This window comes from Calliphora vicina, chromosome 2 (genome assembly GCF_958450345.1).
Source record: "Calliphora vicina chromosome 2, idCalVici1.1, whole genome shotgun sequence".
Lineage (NCBI taxonomy): Eukaryota > Metazoa > Arthropoda > Insecta > Diptera > Calliphoridae > Calliphora > Calliphora vicina.
In genome coordinates, this window is record NC_088781.1 from 81,000,225 (window position 1) to 81,021,852 (window position 21,628).

Here is a 21,628-nt window from a genome sequence, read left to right on the forward strand (position 1 = left end):
TAACACTAGGAGATCGGTTTCTGGCATGTGGAGACTACAATGCCAAACATACATATTGGGGTTCGCGATTGGTAAACCCCAGAGGTAGACAGCTGTATAAAGCTCTAGTTGATCGCAAAAATTGCTTAGATTTTGTGTCTCCTGGACACCCAACTTATTGGCCAACTGATCCTAGAAAAATTCCTGATCTAATAGACTTCGCCATATGCAGAAATATTATTCGGAATGCAATATCCACAGAAATATCCTATGATCTATCTTCTGACCACTCTCCTGTATTTATTAATTATTGTGAGAGACCCAACACCCCAAGATTTCCTAAGGACTCTTTGTATTTTAAGGCAAATTGGCTAAAATATAGGAAATATATCAGCAGTCATATCCACACAAATCCTAATTTACAGTGTGAGGAAGACATAGATAGGACCGTTAATGACTTCACGTCATTGATTGTTTCGGCTCTGGAACACTCTAGGTGCCAGATCCCTCCAAAAACTAATTCGCCTATTTCAAGTTCGGATATTGAAAGACTTCTTCTCGAAAAGAGAAGACTCAGAAGAGAATGGCAACATAATAGATCACCTGCTGCAAAGCAGAGGCTGTCCGCAGCAGTACGAAAACTGAAAAGAGCCCTTCATTTAGAGGAGGATCGCATAAACGAAAAATATATTAAAAGTTTGACGAGTACAAAATACACAAATTTCTCTCTTTGGAAGGCAACGAGGAACATGAAGCCACCGGTAGAGGCACAAAGCGCTTTAAGAAAAGCTGACGGAACCTGGGCACGAAGTGCTATAGAAAAAGCCTCAGTATTTGCTGAACATTTAAGTGAAGTATTTCAACCCAACTCCACGGCAAATGAGTTTGAACTAGAAGAACTGCCAGCTTCAACAATGGCTAATGCAGCCCAATTCGATATTAGTCCTGAGGATGTTAATAGAGTAATTAAAAATAAATTAGACTTGAAAAAATCACCGGGATATGATTTAATAACGCCATCAATGATTAAGAACCTACCAAATGTGGCAATAATTGTGCTATCTATATTGTTTAATGCGATCTTGAAACTAGGAATTTATCCAAAAAATTGGAAAATTTCTCAAATAATAATGATACCTAAACCGGGTAAAGATTTAACCCTGCCATCTTCTTATAGACCTATTAGCCTACTCCCTTGTTTGTCGAAGTTATTCGAAAAAATATTCCAGGAAAAGATAATACCTTTTTTGAATGATGGAAACATTATCCCAGTACACCAATTTGGTTTCCGTGAACATCATGGCACCATTGAACAGGTCAATCGTTTAACTGGAGAGATTCGAAAATCTTTTGAATTAAAGAAATATTGTTCTGCCATCTTTTTAGACGTTGCTCAGGCTTTTGACAAGGTATGGCATAAGGGTCTAATACATAAAATCAAATGTTTACTACCACTATGTACTCATAAATTGCTGGAGTCTTATTTATCGAATAGACTTTTCAGAGTTAAGTACAATGATTATGTGACGAGAGAATGCAAGATTGGAGCTGGCGTTCCACAGGGAAGTGTACTAGGACCTACGCTATATTTGATTTACACCTCCGACCTCCCTACGTGCGATAAACTAACAATTTCAACATTTGCTGATGATACCGCCATTATTAGCTCAGACGAAAACCCACTCATGGCATCTAGTCAACTACAGAATTACCTCGTACGTGTGGAGTCATGGTTGAAAAACTGGCGAATAAAGGTAAATGAGCTGAAAAGTAAACATGTTACGTTCGCTCTAAGGAGAGGAAATTGCCCACCTGTCACACTCAACAACGTTAATATACCGCAGTCTGATTATGTCACCTACCTTGGTATTCATCTAGATAGACGGCTTACTTGGCGCCGACACATAGAAACCAAGAGACTTCACATGAAGTTAAAAGCCTCTAGCTTTCATTGGTTAATCAGTGACCAATCAAAATTAAGCCTTGAATATAAAGTCATCCTGTATAAGACCGTTTTAAAACCAATTTGGACATATGGAATTCAATTATGGGGAATGGCTAGCAACACCAGTTTTGATCTTATACAGAGGGCCCAATCTAAAATTCTTAGGACCATGACGGGAGCACCATGGTACATAAGAAATGAAAACATCCACAGAGACTTAGAAGTGACATTGGTAAAGGAAGAGTTCGAGAAAGTCCGTGAGAAATATATTGTGAAGCTGCGAAACCATCCCAATACGCTTGCAAGACAACTTGTGCGGACCCAAACCCGATCCAGGCTCCGTAGAGCAGATCTACCACCCCGCTAAGATGAGTGACAGTTTACCATAATGGCTCTCTTGCTGAAGAGCAAATAGTTTTAATTTTAGTTATAAGATTTAAATACTTATTGTAAGGTCAAAATAGACAGATTCAATAAATCAATAAAACGTTAAAAAAAAAAAAAAAATTTAAAATTAAAATACAAAAACATTTTGCTTCAAAAAAGTTTAGAGTTTTTTTAAAAGTGTAAAAATGCATAAATTGTATTAAACAAATTCATATTTATTTTCAATGTAATTTCGATTTATAAGAGATTTCATTTCTGAATAATTTTGTAACTTCACATACAAGATGAAAATTACTTTACAGCACGATCAACATTTTGATGATTTTAAAAGGTAAGTCGCATTATGGAGGCTCTAAAGATTATGGCGTTAGGCAAGTAGTAATCAGAGATATTAGGATTAATAAATCCATCTTTTTCTCAGAAGATCTATTATAATTTTAAAACCTTAACTATGTAGTTAACTATGTAGTTCTTAGTATAATTTTAAGAGTCCTAACTGCACAGAGATTATTTTTAATTTTATAACCAGATAACCAACCAATCGTGAACAATCTTTATATTTTATATATTTTGGGCATTGAGCGATCCATAGTTGTTTTATATTTCTGCACAAAACTATAATTGCATATTTTTTTAAATTTTTAGGTCATATTTAGTTTTTTTAAGCATATTTTAGGCCCATATTTTCCAATAATATATGTATGAAAATCCGCCCCTAGCAATTACACATATTGTGTGTAATATTGTTTTAATTTTAACCATGTGTAATTGAATTAGGGGTGCCAGACGTACTGTTTTTAACAGTATATGTACTGATTTTTTTCAATTGTACTGTTTACAACACCCAAATTAGTACGCAAATGTACGGTTTTTCGCACTTTGTACGGTTTTTAATGCAAACAAAAAAATTCTATGAATCAAATTCCGAAATGTTATACATATCGAGTCATAACAGCAACAAAGACGTAAGCGCCAAAAACCAAATTTTACAGGGGAAGGTTTTTTTAAATATCTTTGGTTAAAGTCGAAGTATTACCGTAAAATTGAGTATGTATGCACTGTTACTTCTTATCTATACATTGCATTTATTTTATTTCACATATTTCCACGATAACGGGTATTTATGTCGCTTACGCCTTTTTTGCTGTCATGATGTCTAGCCAATATTTTATGTTACGGCGATTACGTCCTTGTGATTTTAAAAAAAAAACTACTTTATGTTATAATTTATAAGAAATAACAAAAATTAAAATTAACGTTTTTAACATTAAATTCATTGGTTAAATTCATATAGTAGAAAATTAATGCTATTACATAAATATAAATAATGTTTATCCTGTAATGGTTCAATGGTTTTAAAAAGAATTAACTTTAAAGTTAGTACTCATGTCATCTTGATCTGCTTCAGGTAGTGAATCTTTAGTAGATTTGTCGTATTTTAAATTTAAAAATTTTCAAACCACTTGCAAAACATGTTTGCGAAAAAGTTTTTTGCTCGGAATAGTGATTAGAATCAGTATAACTACCATTTTTAATTGAAAACTGAAACAAAGTTTTACAACACCACAAAATAATAATTTATCGAAATATATTTATATTAAAACTAGCTTTAGCCCCGATTTTTCCAATTCCGGCCATTTTCAGCCAAGAAGTGCACAATGGTACCGAAGCAAATTCCGCAAAGTTTTGTGGCTTTTTAAATTATAGTCCACCATATTCACCAGATATTACATAATAACACAACATTTGCCATCGCGTGGTCCTAGGGCCAAAATTTGGTTATATCCCTAATGTACATACATATATAGAAGATAAAGCAATGACTTACACTTGTTACCACAACTCCATATTGCACAAACATAGGTAAAAATACTAAATTTAATTCATTTGTTGAAACGAATAAAGACGTAAGCGCCACTTTGTTGTCACATAATACATATGTATATAGAAAATAAATTGTACTTAAGTCTAAATTGTTTTTGCTATAAAATCATAAAGGTAGATTCTACAGCCATGGTATTTTGTGAGATAATGCGACTGATCGAGAACTAAAAGGCGCTTACGTCTTTTAGGCTGTTATGGCTCGATATGATATTGCTGAATCGTTGAAGTCTAAATTGGAAGATCGAAATTAAAACATGGCCAATAACAAGCTTTTTTAAAGATAAGACAAATAAAAAAAACTTAAAAAAAATAAAAAAAATTCCAAGGATATTTTCAAATATTTATTTCGGATACAAAAAAGTGTTTTTGTTGAGCTTAAGAAAAATAATGGATTTAAATTTTTAAACTCGATATAGAGAATATTGTAATCAAGGTTTTTAATGAATTTAGCACATCTATAAAGAAGACTTCAAATCAAAACGTATTTGATTTCTCAAGATAATTGTTCAGCTGTTTTAAAACATTTTTTTGAACTTGAGACTTCTGATGCTTACTTGGGATTTGTCCACAATGCAGGTATTGCATTACTGTCATAAATTAAGAAATTTGAACAGGACAATTCGTGACAAATTTGAAGAACAATAAAATTAAAATAATTATGTTTACATAGCCGAAACGGTTTATTTAAAAAACGAGATGACGCACTTATATATACTACACAGAAAAAAGAAATTCATAATTGGAATGAATTTTGTAATAAATATTCTTAACCGAACCTGACTTTTTTCCCAAACTTTTTTCATTCAGATTAAGAACATGTTCATAAATATTATTAATTTGTACATGACGCAATTTATTGCTTTTTTTACATAAATTTAATAATATTTTATAATAAATTGCATTATAATTGTATTGTGTAATGAATTAGTTCTAAAATGTTTGCATAATATCCATATATTGGCCAATATTTCAAGATGAATCCACAATATCTGAAATTTTCAAAATATCATTAAACATGATAAAACATTCATAAACTTTAAAGCATAGCATCCTGTTAAAAAATATGTGTCAATTACGCGCATATTTTCTCATTTTGAAGCAGAAAAACTTAAAAAAATAAAAAAAATTCCAAGGATATTTTCAAATATTTTTTGAACAACATAACAATATAAATGAAATTTTTCCAAGCCTTCTAAATTTAGTTCGAAAACATAAAATATGAAAAAAATCATACTATTTAAGAAAGTATTAATAAATGTTATGAATTGAAATCTATGAAATCAAATCATAATATTTATGTTGAAACTTTTTTCTGTGTATGTATGTGATAAAATCGATTTGATTTAAAAAGTAACAAAATTTAAATATTTTCTGTATACACAGAAAAAACTATTTCTTAAACCGTTTCAATTCAAATATTTGTCATATATTGAACTGGTTTCAATTATTTCATAATTAAATCAAGTATTCATTTGCTCAAAAACTAAATTTCTTGATATTTTCTATTGAATTTTGAGTTTTGAATTTGATTATTTTGACAATTGAATATACAATTTTCGTTATTGGTTGAATTTCAAATACAAAAATTATTGAATAGATAATTTTCGTAATTGAAACACAAAAAATAACAAAAATGTGTTTTCAATTACGAAAATTATCTATTCAATAATTTTTGTATTTGAAATTTTCTCATTTTGAAGCAGAAAAACTTAAAAAAAATAAAAAAAATTCCAAGGATATTTTCAAATATTTTTTGAACAACATAACAATATAAATGAAATTGAAATTTTTCCAAGCCTTCTAAATTTAGTTCGAAAACATAAAATATGAAAAAAATCATACTATTTAAGAAAGTATTAATACATGTTATGAATTGAAATCTATGAAATCAAATCATAATATTTATGTTGAAACTTTTTTCTGTGTATGTATGTAATAAAATCGATTTGATTTAAAAAGTAACAAAATTTAAATATTTTCTGTATACACAGAAAAAAATATTTCTTAAACCGTTTCAATTAAAATATTTGTCACATATTGAACTGGTTTCAATTATTTCATAATTAAATCAAGTATTCATTTGCTCAAAAACTAAATTTCTTGATATTTTTTGTATTGAATTTTGAGTTTTGAATTTGATTATTTTGACAATTGAATATACAATTTTCGTTATTGATTGAATTTCAAATACAAAAATTATTGAATAGATAATTTTCGTAATTGAAACACAAAAAATAACAAAAATGTGTTTTCAATTACGAAAATTATCTATTCAATAATTTTTGTATTTGAAATTCAACCAATAACGAAAATTGTATATTCAATTGTCAAAATAATCAAATTCAAAACTCAAAATTCAATAGAAAATAGCAAGAAATTTTGTTTTTGAGCAAATGAATACTTGATTTAATTATGATATAATTGAAACCAGTTCAATATGGGATAAATGTTTGAATTGAAATATAATTTTTTCTGTGTAGGCAAAAAAACTATATTTTTTAATACACTACAATGAAAGTTAAAGATGGATACAACTGTATTTTTTTGTGAATTTGTAGAGAAAATGATGTAAGATTTTTACAGTGGGTAGATATTACCACTGTACATCGATTTCTTGCAAAAAGTGAAAATTTAAAAAATTTGAGTTAACTTGTTATAAGTTGTTTGTGGTGATAAACTAGTTTATCCCTACAAAACAAAAACAGGTTTGTAACTAGTTTTTGATATAAATTAGTTACAAACAACGAGTTTTTACTAATGCAACTCTGTTTTTAAAAATTTATCTGACAACGCTGGTAACATTTGACATTTGCTAAAAAAAAAAACAGTTTACTTTTTTTTAAAAAAAGCCAAACTGTAAGAAAAATTTTAAAAAATTGATTAAAAAGTGTGTTTTATATAATATGGACAACGAAAATAATATGTATGTTTATATGTACATATTAGGGTAATCATTCGACTAATGATCGTTCGATTAATCGAATAATTTCTTACGAATAATTATTCGAACAATTTAAAAATGGCCATTTTCGAATAACGAATAATTCGAACAATTTTATGTGAATAATCGAATAAAACGAATAAATGTTCCTATATATTTAAATTTATTAAATTGCTTAAAATTTTACATAATTCCAAATATAAATAAGTAATAATCACCCTTATTGTGTTTGGCGTAGTCGAAAAACGATAGCTTTCGTAGTTGCTGTCGTATTTAGAATTTTATGTTACTAAACTAAAATGTCTAAAATGTTCGACAAGCTAAATTTTGTAAAAGATTCACAATGTAAAAGAATACGCTAAATTAAATGATTTTGAAACATCCTGTTAAAGATCTGTCAAACAAGGTCAAGCCCGACCATATAATACCCTACACTAAGTAAAAGAGCAAAAACATTTTTCTTTTAAAATTTCAATAATTTATATTTTTGAGTGATTTTCGGAAGTTGGCCTTATATGGGGGCTATGACCAGTTATGGACCGATCACCATGAAATTAGGTCGTGTGATTTATGTCTACATTAAAGTTAAGTATGTTGCATTTTGTGTTTATACCAACATTTTTAAGCGATTTTTGCACGTTAAAGTGATTTTCGGAAGCTGGTCTATATGGGAGCTATGACTAATTATGGACCGATCGTAACAAAATTTGGTGACATGAATTTTGTGTATATAAAACTAATTTGGAGCGGAATTTGTGGAGATACATATATAAATTAAACATTTATGACGGAAAGTGATTCTAAGTCGATCGGTATACTTTAAGGTGGGTGTTAGACTAATATTTTTGGGCGTTACAAACATCTGCACAAACGCATAATACCCTCCCCACTATGGTGGTGTAGGGTATAAAAAAAAGTAAATATAGTCAAATTTTTAAATTTTTGGTGAAATTGTTGTGTTATTTTACTTGTGAAAATGTTAAGTGTAGCTTTTTATTCATCATCATCGTCTGAAGATGAAGAAGCAGTCAGCATTCAAGAAATAAATGCTGTAAGGAAGCAGTTAAGACAGCAAACAAATATTTTTAAACTTCCAAACAAAAAGTGAGCTTAAAAACAATAACGTATTACAAATATATTGGTATGTAACAATGTTTATATCTATTTGTTTCAGATTTATTAGTTATTTTGGACTTAATAAAGATGCTTTTAAATACGTTTTAAATAAAATTTCACACAAAATGCAAGACCAAAAAGAAACACAGCTGTATCAAATCAAGCTAACAGCAACAATGAGAATACTCGGCGAAGGCAGTTATCAAAAAGGTGCTGGGAATGATCATTATGTAAACCTATGCCAAACAACAGTAAGCGAGTCTTTAATGAGTACATAGAAGGGATGTACAGTGAACTGTGTCCAAGATGGATTTGAAGTTGACGAAGCAAAACAAAATGAAATCTAAAGACACTTTTATCGTAAAACAGGATACCCTAGTATAATTGGTTGCATCGATGGAAAACATGTTTCAATTATACCTCCACCAGTTGTAGATCGTTTTAAATATTTTAACCGAAAAGGATTCTATTCGCTTAAGTACAAAATTGTATTTTTTCAAACAATACTTCTAAATTCGTATAAAACATTTTAGGCTTGCGATCACAGACTTCGCATTTCTTACATTCAGACACATTCTCCTGTCGAGCCATGATTCTCTAATATGGAACATAAGTGAATTAAAGCATCACTTAAAACAAAGATATGAAAATGGAGAAAGAAACACATGGCTGTTAGGTAAATACATTTTTGAAAACACATTTGTTTTTATTTTGATATCAAAACTAATTAAATTTTTGTTAATTTCTAGGTGATGCAGGTTATCCGTTGGAGCCGTACCTGATAACACCATTCCGATTGGCGCTTCAGGGTTCACCAGAAAGTAACTTTAATGAAATTCATTCCCGAACAAGAAATGTAGTGGAGGGTATTAAAAAACAGATTTCGCTGTTGACTTGGTGCCCGGCAACTGCAAGAAAAAAATTAAGTCATTTGACTTCTTATTAACTCTTCGAGTTCAATTTTTTTTCTTTTTATTTCTAGTTCGGATTTGGGTATTTCTAAATGAGATTTTTGTATTTTTCTTTATTCTTTTTGTATTTTCGCAATTTATCCTCTTTAGCCTTACATATTCTCCGGGTATATCGTTCTATTTCCGACAATTTATTTTTCAAGTCTATGCATAACTCTTTCTCTTGATTTTTATTTCTATTTAGCATAGGTGCCGCAGGTGAAGTACTTGGCTCTTCAATTTCGTTAATGTCAGTAACAGGGTCTAAATTTGGCTCGGGGTCTGGCGAAACATTTCGCGTTCTCTTAATTCCAAATGGATTTCTATGTTCGGTAACAGCATGCATGTCTAATAAATTAATTGCTGCTTCTTCGACAGCTGAAAGAGTATTTTTATTGAACGGCCCACCACTTGTAGCATAGCTTTCAGCTTTGTTATGAGTTAGTTTTTTTTTTCAATTTAAATTTAAAATCGGCCCACACCTTCATCCAACCTTCTCCGGAAGAGGATGGGAGACCCATAGAATTTAGTTCTTTTGAAACGGTGTTCCACTCCTCTTTAACATTTATTTTATTTAAACTTTTATGGAAGCCCTTCGCCAAATATGGTTTTTGCTCCAATATTGCTACTAACTTCGCAAATTGTGTGGCAGTTGTGATCTTTACTCTGAAATATACACCAAAGTTATGTACACAAGTCTATAATAACTAAATTATATTTCAATGATATTAAATTTTTTGCATGCTTACATTTTATTTCCTTCCATTGCATTTATTTCTTAAATAATATTAATAACGTCGTGATCAAAATGTTAAACGACAAATTTTTGAACTTTTGATAGGCAAATACGCCAAACACGGTACTATTTTTGCAATAGATTTGAAGAGTGTCGTATTCATTGGCGTTTTTTGCCAATCACGGTACCATTTATTTCTTATTTCTAGCTTACGCCGCGAAAACGACGAACACAATAAGGGTGAATGACTCACAAAAATTGTATTGTATTCGACAAATAACTAAAGACAAAGGGACTTTCGATAACTGTAGATGAGCGTTCCGATAGCTCCTTCTATAAATATATAAATATTACTGCACGGTTATAATTCTAAAAACAAATCTTTCAAAATTTTTAACTTAGGACTTGAACCAATGAAAATAAAAGGTACGGAATAAAATATTTGTTATTTAGCTGGCGAAATATTAGAAGAATCGCAATTAATAATCAAAATATTAACTTAGAATAAAGTAGAGTTGAATGTGAGATACATATATAAATTAAACATTTATGACGGAAAGTGATTCTAAGTCGATCGGTATACTTTAAGGTGGGTGTTAGACTAATATTTTTGGGCGTTACAAACATCTGCACAAACGCATAATACCCTCCCCACTATGGTGGTGTAGGGTATAAAAAAAGTAAATATAGTCAAATTTTTAAATTTTTGGTGAAATTGTTGTGTTATTTTACTTGTGAAAATGTTAAGTGTAGCTTTTTATTCATCATCATCGTCTGAAGATGAAGAAGCAGTCAGCATTCAAGAAATAAATGCTGTAAAGAAGCAGTTAAGACAGCAAACAAATATTTTTAAACTTCCAAACAAAAAGTGAGCTTAAAAACAATAACGTATTACAAATATATTGGTATGTAACAATGTTTATATCTATTTGTTTCAGATTTATTAGTTATTTTGGACTTAATAAAGATGCTTTTAAATACGTTTTAAATAAAATTTCACACAAAATGCAAGACCAAAAAGAAACACAGCTGTATCAAATCAAGCTAACAGCAACAATGAGAATACTCGGCGAAGGCAGTTATCAAAAAGGTGCTGGGAATGATCATTATGTAAACCTATGCCAAACAACAGTAAGCGAGTCTTTAATGAGTACATAGAAGGGATGTACAGTGAACTGTGTCCAAGATGGATTTGAAGTTGACGAAGCAAAACAAAATGAAATCTAAAGACACTTTTATCGTAAAACAGGATACCCTAGTATAATTGGTTGCATCGATGGAAAACATGTTTCAATTATACCTCCACCAGTTGTAGATCGTTTTAAATATTTTAACCGAAAAGGATTCTATTCGCTTAAGTACAAAATTGTATTTTTTCAAACAATACTTCTAAATTCGTATAAAACATTTTAGGCTTGCGATCACAGACTTCGCATTTCTTACATTCAGACACATTCTCCTGTCGAGCCATGATTCTCTAATATGGAACATAAGTGAATTAAAGCATCACTTAAAACAAAGATATGAAAATGGAGAAAGAAACACATGGCTGTTAGGTAAATACATTTTTGAAAACACATTTGTTTTTATTTTGATATCAAAACTAATTAAATTTTTGTTAATTTCTAGGTGATGCAGGTTATCCGTTGGAGCCGTACCTGATAACACCATTCCGATTGGCGCTTCAGGGTTCACCAGAAAGTAACTTTAATGAAATTCATTCCCGAACAAGAAATGTAGTGGAGGGTATTAAAAAACAGATTTCGCTGTTGACTTGGTGCCCGGCAACTGCACTATAGCCCTGAGTTTGCTGCAAAAATTACATCAGTTTGCGCTGCTCTACACAACATTTGTGTCCATTTTAATATAGAATGGCCTGAAATTGACGTAAGCGATGAAGTTACGCATGACCATATTGATGAAGACAACTTAAGCGCATCAAATATCGGAAAAAAAATTATGGAACAATTTATTTAATATTTTAAGATTAGTTTTATATTACCTTTATTAAAAAACATGTCTGTTTTTGTATGTATGCTTTAAGTAATGTGTCCTGTGATTTCAATTAATCTTTGCAAATAATGAATTAATTTTTTATTAATTTTTAAATTGACCTGAAACAGCCATTTTAAAACGATAGTTTTGCATTTGTCTATTAAAACATAAACATTTAAGTAGTTCTAATATAAATGTTTAAATATAATTAAATAAATAAAAGCAAGAAAAAAAATTAAGTCATTTGACTTCTTATTAACTCTTCGAGTTCAATTTTTTTTCTTTTTATTTCTAGTTCGGATTTGGGTATTTCTAAATGAGATTTTTGTATTTTTCTTTATTCTTTTTGTATTTTCGCAATTTATCCTCTTTAGCCTTACATATTCTCCGGGTATATCGTTCTATTTCCGACAATTTATTTTTCAAGTCTATGCATAACTCTTTCTCTTGATTTTTATTTCTATTTAGCATAGGTGCCGCAGGTGAAGTACTTGGCTCTTCAATTTCGTTAATGTCAGTAACAGGGTCTAAATTTGGCTCGGGGTCTGGCGAAACATTTCGCGTTCTCTTAATTCCAAATGGATTTCTATGTTCGGTAACAGCATGCATGTCTAATAAATTAATTGCTGCTTCTTCAACAGCTGAAAGAGTATTTTTATTGAACGGCCCACCACCTGTAGCATAGCTTTCAGCTTTGTTATGAGTTAGTTTTTTTTTTTCAATTTAAATTTAAAATCGGCCCACACCTTCATCCAACCTTCTCCGGAAGAGGATGGGAGACCCATAGAATTTAGTTCTTTTGAAACGGTGTTCCACTCCTCTTTAACATTTATTTTATTTAAACTTTTATGGAAGCCCTTCGCCAAATATGGTTTTTGCTCCAATATTGCTACTAACTTCGCAAATTGTGTGGCAGTTGTGATCTTTACTCTGAAATATACACCAAAGTTATGTACACAAGTCTATAATAACTAAATTATATTTCAATGATATTAAATTTTTTGCATGCTTACATTTTATTTCCTTCCATTGCATTTATTTCTTAAATAATATTAATAACGTCGTGATCAAAATGTTAAACGACAAATTTTTGTACTTTTGATAGGCAAATACGCCAAACACGGTACTATTTTTGCAATAGATTTGAAGAGTGTCGTATTCATTGGCGTTTTTTGCCAATCACGGTACCATTTATTTCTTATTTCTAGCTTACGCCGCGAAAACGACGAACACAATAAGGGTAAATGACTCACAAAAATTGTATTGTATTCGACAAATAACTAAAGACAAAGGGACTTTCGATAACTGTAGATGAGCGTTCCGATAGCTCCTTCTATAAATATATAAATATTACTGCACGGTTATAATTCTAAAAACAAATCTTTCAAAATTTTTAACTTAGGACTTGAACCAATGAAAATAAAAGGTACGGAATAAAATATTTGTTATTTAGCTGGCGAAATATTAGAAGAATCGCAATTAATAATCAAAATATTAACTTAGAATAAAGTAGAGTTGAATGTGAGATACATATATAAATTAAACATTTATGACGGAAAGTGATTCTAAGTCGATCGGTATACTTTAAGGTGGGTGTTAGACTAATATTTTTGGGCGTTACAAACATCTGCACAAACGCATAATACCCTCCCCACTATGGTGGTGTAGGGTATAAAAAAAAGTAAATATAGTCAAATTTTTAAATTTTTGGTGAAATTGTTGTGTTATTTTACTTGTGAAAATGTTAAGTGTAGCTTTTTATTCATCATCATCGTCTGAAGATGAAGAAGCAGTCAGCATTCAAGAAATAAATGCTGTAAAGAAGCAGTTAAGACAGCAAACAAATATTTTTAAACTTCCAAACAAAAAGTGAGCTTAAAAACAATAACGTATTACAAATATATTGGTATGTAACAATGTTTATATCTATTTGTTTCAGATTTATTAGTTATTTTGGACTTAATAAAGATGCTTTTAAATACGTTTTAAATAAAATTTCACACAAAATGCAAGACCAAAAAGAAACACAGCTGTATCAAATCAAGCTAACAGCAACAATGAGAATACTCGGCGAAGGCAGTTATCAAAAAGGTGCTGGGAATGATCATTATGTAAACCTATGCCAAACAACAGTAAGCGAGTCTTTAATGAGTACATAGAAGGGATGTACAGTGAACTGTGTCCAAGATGGATTTGAAGTTGACGAAGCAAAACAAAATGAAATCTAAAGACACTTTTATCGTAAAACAGGATACCCTAGTATAATTGGTTGCATCGATGGAAAACATGTTTCAATTATACCTCCACCAGTTGTAGATCGTTTTAAATATTTTAACCGAAAAGGATTCTATTCGCTTAAGTACAAAATTGTATTTTTTCAAACAATACTTCTAAATTCGTATAAAACATTTTAGGCTTGCGATCACAGACTTCGCATTTCTTACATTCAGACACATTCTCCTGTCGAGCCATGATTCTCTAATATGGAACATAAGTGAATTAAAGCATCACTTAAAACAAAGATATGAAAATGGAGAAAGAAACACATGGCTGTTAGGTAAATACATTTTTGAAAACACATTTGTTTTTATTTTGATATCAAAACTAATTAAATTTTTGTTAATTTCTAGGTGATGCAGGTTATCCGTTGGAGCCGTACCTGATAACACCATTCCGATTGGCGCTTCAGGGTTCACCAGAAAGTAACTTTAATGAAATTCATTCCCGAACAAGAAATGTAGTGGAGGGTATTAAAAAACAGATTTCGCTGTTGACTTGGTGCCCGGCAACTGCACTATAGCCCTGAGTTTGCTGCAAAAATTACATCAGTTTGCGCTGCTCTACACAACATTTGTGTCCATTTTAATATAGAATGGCCTGAAATTGACGTAAGCGATGAAGTTACGCATGACCATATTGATGAAGACAACTTAAGCGCATCAAATATCCGAAATAAAATTATGGAACAATTTATTTAATATTTTAAGATTAGTTTTATATTACCTTTATTAAAAAACATGTCTGTTTTTGTATGTATGCTTTAAGTAATGTGTCCTGTGATTTCAATTAATCTTTGCAAATAATGAATTAATTTTTTATTAATTTTTAAATTGACCTGAAACAGCCATTTTAAAACGATAGTTTTGCATTTGTCTATTAAAACATAAACATTTAAGTAGTTCTAATATAAATGTTTAAATATAATTAAATAAATAAAAGCAAGAAAAAAAATTAAGTCATTTGACTTCTTATTAACTCTTCGAGTTCAATTTTTTTTCTTTTTATTTCTAGTTCGGATTTGGGTATTTCTAAATGAGCTTTTTTGTATTTTTCTTTATTCTTTTTGTATTTTCGCAATTTATCCTCTTTAGCCTTACATATTCTCCGGGTATATCGTTCTATTTCCGACAATTTATTTTTCAAGTCTATGCATAACTCTTTCTCTTGATTTTTATTTCTATTTAGCATAGGTGCCGCAGGTGAAGTACTTGGCTCTTCAATTTCGTTAATGTCAGTAACAGGGTCTAAATTTGGCTCGGGGTCTGGCGAAACATTTCGCGTTCTCTTAATTCCAAATGGATTTCTATGTTCGGTAACAACATGCATGTCTAATAAATTAATTGCTGCTTCTTCGACAGCTGAAAGAGTATTTTTATTGAACGGCCCACCACCTGTAGCATAGCTTTCAGCTTTGTTATGAGTTAGTTTTTTTTTCAATTTAAATTTAAAATCGGCCCACACCTTCATCCAACCTTCTCCGGAAGAGGATGGGAGACCCATAGAATTTAGTTCTTTTGAAACGGTGTTCCACTCCTCTTTAACATTTATTTTATTTAAACTTTTATGGAAGCCCTTCGCCAAATATGGTTTTTGCTCCAATATTGCTACTAACTTCGCAAATTGTGTGGCAGTTGTGATCTTTACTCTGAAATATACACCAAAGTTATGTACACAAGTCTATAATAACTAAATTATATTTCAATGATATTAAATTTTTTGCATGCTTAAATTTTATTTCCTTCCATTGCATTTATTTCTTAAATAATATTAATAACGTCGTGATCAAAATGTTAAACGACAAATTTTTGTAATTTTGATAGGCAAATACGCCAAACACGGTACTATTTTTGCAATAGATTTGAAGAGTGTCGTATTCATTGGCGTTTTTTGCCAATCACGGTACCATTTATTTCTTATTTCTAGCTTACGCCGCGAAAACGACGAACACAATAATGGTGAATGACTCACAAAAATTGTATTGTATTCGACAAATAACTAAAGACAAAGGGACTTTCGATAACTGTAGATGAGCGTTCCGATAGCTCCTTCTATAAATATATAAATATTACTGCACGGTTATAATTCTAAAAACAAATCTTTCAAAATTTTTAACTTAGGACTTGAACCAATGAAAATAAAAGGTACGGAATAAAATATTTGTTATTTAGCTGGCGAAATATTAGAAGAATCGCAATTAATAATCAAAATATTAACTTAGAATAAAGTAGAGTTGAATGTGATGGAGAATGTAATTTTGAAACGGTCATCGAAAGTGATATTGAGGATGACATTTATGATTACATTGAAAAAGACGAAGGCCATGATCTTAAAATATATGTAGATAAGTGATGTTATTAACCGCGTACGTAAGTGTTGCAAAATATTTAATAAATCAAATGTTGCAAGAAAAACATCGTTGAACGTCTTTGTTCAACATGGTAATAAACTTTTTGCGCATTTGTAAATGCGTCAATCATGCACTGCCTTACTTAAATTAGCCACATTCACTGAAAATGATATCAAACTTTGGACAGATTCCCTTTATTGTGTAATTCCCCAAGACCACTTTATTAAGCAAAGATTCGGAAACGTTGATAGAGCTTGATGTATAATACAATTTGTTATAAAAAATTTAGAAATAGTGAATAATTAATTTATAAAAAATTAGTTAATCAATTTAAAACCCGAAATGATGAACGACATAAAAAAGTTCTTAATACGTTTATATTGTATTTGAATTCAGGATCATGTCCAACTAGCTCAAATTTTTTAAAGCATAGCTCCAAAACGGAAACTAAAGGATTTGCTAGTCAATTAGTTCGTAGATTGTTCGGGATCGAATCTGATCAGAATATTTCTGATGAAAATTTAATGATGTACTTTGTTTTCGAATGTTTTTTAACATTATCAATACTTGTGTTATTAATTTTTATGTTATTTCTTGTTTTTCTTTAACAATAAAATATTAAAAAACCGACATCAAAACTTCATTCTTTACTTTTTTAAAAAAAATTACAACAACATCAATATTGTTATTAATTTTTTTTTATATTGAAGTCAGTTGTTTTATGACTTGTCAAAAATAAACCACTTAACTGTCTAAAATGCTGATGTAAACGGTATAGTTTATGAAAGTAGCTTATGATCATAAACTAGTTTGAAAATTACAAGTGTAAATGCACTATTAGAGGAACCAGTGCGATATGTATACATAAAGATACAATATTATATTTTTTTCTTTTTAAAGTACAAAATAGTTTTGTAAATTACTTTTCAAAGATATTTATCACATTTTTTAGATGTTTTAAAAAGCGATTCTTTCCGTCTTTCGCTTTCAATAAATTTTAAAATTCATTACAATTATATATATTCGTAACTGGTTTTTATAATTAACTAGCTGACCCAACAGACATTGTCCTGTCCAAGCAACAACAGCATACATGTAAATCAATGGACATATTTTGAGTTTTTATATAAGTAATAGAATTTTGGTCTGAAATATGAGTGATCACAGATCTAGCACTTTTTCTTGATTAAACGCTTATTGGCCAAGTTATTAGCGAATTTAGATATTTTGAGTTTTTATATAATCGATTTTTGTTCAGAAATTTGAGTGATCACAGATGGAGCTGCTTTTCTTGATTAAACGCTAATTGACCAGGTTATTAGCGAATTTAGATATTTTGAGTTTTTATATAAGAAATCCATTTTTGTTCTGATCGAGCTCTTTTTCTTGATTAAACGCTTATTGGCCAAGTTATTAGCGAAATTCGATATTTTGAGTTTTTATATAAAAAAAATCAATTTTTATTCTGAAATATGAGTGATCACAGATCGACCTCCATTTCTTGATTAAACGCTTATTGGCCAAGTTATTAACGAATTTATATTTTTTTGTTCAGAAATATGAGTGATCACAGATCGAGTTCCTTTTCTTGATTAAACGCTTATTGGCCAAGTTAATAGCGAATTTAGATATTTTGAGTTTCCATCGAGCTCCATTTCTTGATTAAACGCTTATTGGCCAAGTTATTAACGAATTTAGATATTTTGGGTTTTTATATAAAAAATCGATTTTTGTTCAAAAATATGAGTGATCACAGATCGAGCAGCTTTTCTTGATTAAACGCTTATTGGCCATGTTACTAACGATTTTAGATATTGTGAGTTTTTATATAAAAAATCGATTTTTGTTCAGAAATATGAGTTACTAACGACTTTAGATATTGTGAGTTTTTATATAAAAAAATCGATTTTTGGCCAGAAATATGAGTGATCACAACTCCAGAAATATGAGTGCTCACAGATCGAACAGCTTTTCTTGATTAAACGCTTATTGGCCAAGTTATTAGCGATTTGAGATATTGTGAGTTGTTATATAAAAAATCGATTTTTGGCCAACGCAAATACTTAGAAGCACTCATCGTTTCTCGGATGGACCTAATGCGTAGCACAGAGGGTTGAAATGTACCAAAAGTGGCGATTAATTCAAAAGCTGAACTTTATCTGTTTCAGTCATGTTTGGTATTGGGTTAAAGTGCATTAAATAGTACATCACAAACTGCTAAAATTACAGTTGTGAGTAACTTACTTTATTGGCAGTGAGCGGTCAAAGTCAAATCATTTTTACAAATTTTGCGTGCTGTGGTTAAAATTGAAAATTGTGATATTTCGAGAGCTTATATTTTTTGTTAAATCTGTTAAAAGTAGAAATATTAAAATGGGACCATCAACTTCAGGTATTTGAGAACATAAATAAATAATTTTTGTTTAGATAAATGTTTTGAAAATATTTTTTAAGATTTTTTTTAAAGTTCTCCATTATTGAGGTTTTTAAAAAAATATGTACATTTATAACATTTTGTGAAAAACAAAAATTAGATTTTAAATTAAATTTATGCTAATGTAAATACATATAATAAATTTATGTTTTGAATTTTTAATAGCATATTAAGTATGCTTTTATTTCTAATTTAATTCATTAATTTATCGCTTTCTATTCCAAAGTTACAGCTTAAATTGTGAACTAAGGTCTTCACAATTTACCCGCATAACGGGTTAAAAATTTTTTTTTTAAATTTTTTTTATTTTAAATGATGTGTTTTTATGTATTTATGATTATTCATTACGAAAAAATTATAATATTCTCTTTTGTGACTTTTTTAAAAAAATGTGTACATTTATAAAATTTGGTGTAAAACAAAAATTGGATTTTAAAATAAATTTATACTAATTTTTTTAGTAGCACATGAAGTATGCTTTAATTTCCAATTGTATTCTTTAATTTATCGCTTTCCATTCCAAAGTTATAGCATAAATTGTGAGCTAAGGTCTTTTTTTCCAAAAAACAATAATGCATTTAACGAGTTAAAAAAAAAATTTTTTTAAACTTTTGTTTTCTAAAGTTCTGTATTTTTATGGATTTATGATTATTCAGTACTAAAAAATTATAATATTCTCTTTTATGACTTTTTTGAAAAAAATTGTAAATTTATAAAATTTTGTGTAAAACAAAAATTGGATTTTAAATAAAATTTATACTAATATAAATACATACAATAAATTTATATTTTGAATTTTTTAATAGCACATTAAGTATGCTTTAATTTCCAATTTTATTCAATAATTTATCGCTTTCCATTCCAAAGATACAGCATAAATTGTGAAAAAAGGTATTTTTTTCCAAAAAACAATAATGCGCTTAAAGGGTTAAAAAAAAATTTTTTTAACCTTTTTTTTTCTAAAATGCTGTGTTTTTATGTGCTTATAATAACTCATCAATAAAAAAATATAATATTTTAAAACTACGGCTTCTATGAATTAATCGCCACTTTGGGTACCATTCAACCCACTGTGCGTCGTTGGAAAACAAATGGGGGAAACCTGGAACTGGAATTCCTTGTTTCCGACGTTGAAATTTCTTTGACTATTGATTCCAAGTATATGCCAAGATATTAGCATTTCGGAGTATAGCAGGTTCGGGCAAAAAATTAGCCAAATCGGTATAGCCGTTTTCAGATTTTAGATAAATCTAAAAAAGTGGGCGTGGTAAATTTTTCGTTCCGTAAAAACCTAAGTTGGACTATGACCAACTTTTTAAAAAAAATTGTCTAAATCGGTCCAGCCGTTCTCAACTAATGCATTTATCAACGAACGACAATTGATTTTTATTTATATAGAAGATTTACTTTTCATTTGTTAAATTGTTATGTTTTTGTAATAGCATACTGTTTTTTCTTTAGTTGTACTGGTTTTTCCGAATTCCAAATATGGCTACCCTAAATTGAATGCATGTGTAATTCATGTGTAATTTTAAATTCCAAATATATCCAAAATATATTGTCAATGTATATATTTTATCAATATTTTGGATTTTTATTGAATGAATGAATCATGGATAATTCAGATTTCAAAACCGACTAAAAAATATATATGTATCTATTTTAGTTTATAAATAACAAATCGATTTATTATATTGTACTCGTATGTTACTCAGTATAATATTATTATATGTAGCAATATATAAAAAAACAGTTTTTTCCAACTTAAAGATATTTATACTAATTACTTTTATTCAATGGGTGACACAATCGGCTATCTAAAACGGACATTAGGGTCGCTCTCATTTATCCGTTGTGTGAAATATAGGATGATATTTGCGACTTTGATTTTTCAACAGAATTCGAATTAGACGCCGTAGTTTTTTTAATAATATAAAAACAATTGTTTTAAATTTTGTGATACTTAGCTGGAGTAGAAATCTATCGTTTAAGATAAAAAATTTATCAGAAAACTGAAAAAAAATTGCTGAATTAGTTATGTGAAAATGGAAAAATCACAAGTTTATATTGCAAATGGCACAAACAGGTACGCTTGTCTTTAAAATGTCACAAAATTGGCTGAAGAGTTTTGCTCGAAACTTTGCACACTGGTCAAGACCTAAAATCTAAATCTAAAATTCCTCCGAGCCGCTTGACGTTAGAATGTTTAGTTCGGACATAAATTGAAAAAATCTTTAAAAAAAATGAAAAAATGCAAAATTCTTAGTTTTTTTGACATTTCGATATAAATACCTTAGAAACTAAGCATTGTATTGTTAAGCGGCCCCGAGGAATTTTAGATATTGAAGTTCTTGCCCAGTGTGCAAAGTTTCGAGGAAAACTCTTCAGCCATTTTTGTGCCATTTTAAAAACAAGCGAACCTATTTGTTTCATTTTTCGATTTATCACATGGTGAACCGAGCTTGATGTATGATAACAATGTGAATAGATGTGTGTGAAGTTAAATTCGAATTTAACTAGCACAGACAAAAACCACATTTTTTAACATTGATCATTTTACAGTCAACATAGCACTGTTAAGCACTTAACAGTCATCATAAATAAATTGTAGTACATGAAATATATCTGAAATAT

The 21,628-nt window shown here is 29.6% G+C and overlaps 1 protein-coding gene and 3 pseudogenes across 1 annotated transcript in view; 3 read left to right on the forward strand and 1 right to left on the reverse strand.

Annotated features, from left to right (window-relative positions):
• Positions 1-21,628, reverse strand: part of LOC135950599 (transcription factor GATA-6-like) — a 205,333-nt gene that overhangs the window by 161,384 nt on the left and 22,321 nt on the right. The window lies entirely within an intron of this gene.
• On the forward strand, positions 8,066-9,178 carry LOC135952592 (putative nuclease HARBI1; annotated as a pseudogene).
• LOC135952593 (putative nuclease HARBI1) lies at positions 10,679-11,915 on the forward strand (annotated as a pseudogene).
• On the forward strand, positions 13,675-14,911 carry LOC135952599 (putative nuclease HARBI1; annotated as a pseudogene).